This window comes from Episyrphus balteatus, chromosome 3 (genome assembly GCF_945859705.1).
Source record: "Episyrphus balteatus chromosome 3, idEpiBalt1.1, whole genome shotgun sequence".
Lineage (NCBI taxonomy): Eukaryota > Metazoa > Arthropoda > Insecta > Diptera > Syrphidae > Episyrphus > Episyrphus balteatus.
In genome coordinates, this window is record NC_079136.1 from 61008932 (window position 1) to 61011458 (window position 2527).

Consider the following 2527-nt stretch of genomic DNA (forward strand, 5'->3'; position numbering starts at 1 on the left):
CTCGGTACAAAAAAATTAAGTATTGGACCGGTCTGGTAATTATCCGGGCGTGAATTCCATAGAAAACGTCTTTTAGAGCTTATCTCCTATTGTACGTTATTTTGTATCAAAAAGTATGAATTCTTTGACTTTTTTTAAGTCAATCCGTATCAACATGATAAGTTCAAGTAAATGGGACAAATAAAATTCAAGATATTTCGACAAAAACTTTGAAAATTCAGCAACATGAACCAAAAAATTGTATTTTTTCGCTTGGCCCTAATAATATGGCAAGGTACTGTAGGTGTTTCATTAACCTGCATATTCAAAGGCAATTTAAGAACCGAGTGTGTTGTACGGCCACCATCTAATAACATGGCTGCAATTTCCAGAGCCAATGCTATTTTATTTTCATATCGTATTTATGCTAAAAGTAATGATATCAAAAATGTTTTTCCCGTACCATCGGGTGCATCTAAGAAATACAAACCACAGCTCTGATTGATGACACCTTGCATAATAGTGTCATACTTCGGGAATTGGTTTGCACAAATATTCTTAATTCAACGCAATTGTATTGCCTTCCGCGTAGTATTTCTTGATCAAGAACATCTTGCTCTTCACGATTTGGAGCAACCAATCCTAATTGTGCTAATGCTTTATTCGCAATCATCAAACAAAACACGTGTCCTAAATAAAGATCACAACTTGATTCTACATTTTTTCATTTGTGTAATCCAAATGTGGATTTAATGTCACACGGCGCATTCGGTGTATCTAATCCTAATCACATCTAATATTAATCTAAAGTTCGAGCGGATTTGAAGGATAAGATGTGATTATATTTACTGAGAACAATATGATGTGGCGAAGACAAAACAGATGCACCAGGAAGCGTTGAGTCCCAATGAGTGTCTGCTTCAAGCAAATTCAAACGTTGACAGGCATCACAGACTATAAACAATAATTATTATTTTGAAAGCCTGTCTTAATATATTTTTTTACAAATAAAGCTTAGTTAAACTTTTTAAAAAGCAAGAGTGTTTTTTCACTCGTACAAATTGACAGCTATGTGAAAGTGGGAGAAAAGGTACTATTTTTTTTTATACAAACCATCTACATATTAATACCTTTCAAACAAACAAAAAATTACCAAAATCGGACCAGCCAAACGCGAGTTTATCGGCCACACACACTTAACGAACTCATTTTTATATATAAGATATTATATACATATATTAAATACACAAATACTTACCTTACACTGAAATAAAATTTTAATACTTACCTTACATACAGTACAATAGTATCAAATTAAGTTTGCAAAACTTAAACATTTTGAAATAAAGATATTTGAATAATAGTTCAGACAGAGTCAAACGTGGACAAAGTTTTGATAAATAGTTCTACAGTAGGGCATAAAACTGAAGATCGACTATTTTCAATTATTTTTCATATAACACTCTTTACATACTTTAAAGTGATTGCATGGCCGTAGCAAAGTATCTCTGTTCTTTTTCATAATATATTATACATAAATTGGTGTCTTCCGATTAATCATATCCTTCTTTTCCATCATCTGATGATACGTCTTCTTTATTCGGAATTATATTTTGGTTGTTTTGTTATTAAAAATTTGAATTACTTGTGGCAAGAATTCTGATAAAGTGATTTTTTTGTTTTTGTTAATTTCTTTGTAAAATTTTCTATAATTTGGTTTCTGAGCTTATAATTTTGTTTTGGGCCTTCAAAAAGTATGAAGGTTTTTCCATCCATCACAGCTGCAATAAAATCTCTTGTGGTGTTGTACTTCTCGTCTATCAAGCAGTCCATGAACTTAAGGAAATTTTCATGATTATGAATTTTCTTCCTTAGTCAGCTCTTATAACCTTCCAGGGCGCTTGTCGTCCGTATATTTTCAATAAAAACTGGCCTCATTTTCCTAACTTCCCATAATATGGCCAGACACTTTTTTTCAGTGACCGCGTATTTTTTTTCTTGGTCGAGTTCGGCTGGCATACGCGATTATACCTTTTAGTCACTATCGGGCTATGAAGGCTTTTCAAAGGAAGCCTTGTACAAGCCATAAACCATCTCATTCCTTCTAAATAGGGCGGAGTCATGGAACCTGTGGCCTATTTCACAGCTTATGGTACTATTTAGACCATACAAAACATTTTTCTGGCCTTCACCTGGCTGAAGAAGGAGATGATTATTTTTTGAGGCCAGAATAGGTATTCAAAATGAAGACAGTAGGTACGTTAGGCTTATAGTCCACTGATTTTAACATTGAAGGGAAATCTAGGTTTTTACTTTTGTATGTGAATTAAAAGAATTGAAGCAGTTCTTAAACTAATTACAGTTTCTAATTCACAAGAGAATTCCTATTCTATAGCAAATACGTGAGTTTGGGCTGATTTATCTTTCTCTTTCTCTTTCTCTTTTTTTTTAATTAAGAAACCTTATGGATAAAATGACAAATAAATTTCCATGAATTCACACATTCACAGTAAATAACTCAGTTAATCTCGCACTTTTCCCTAGTTTA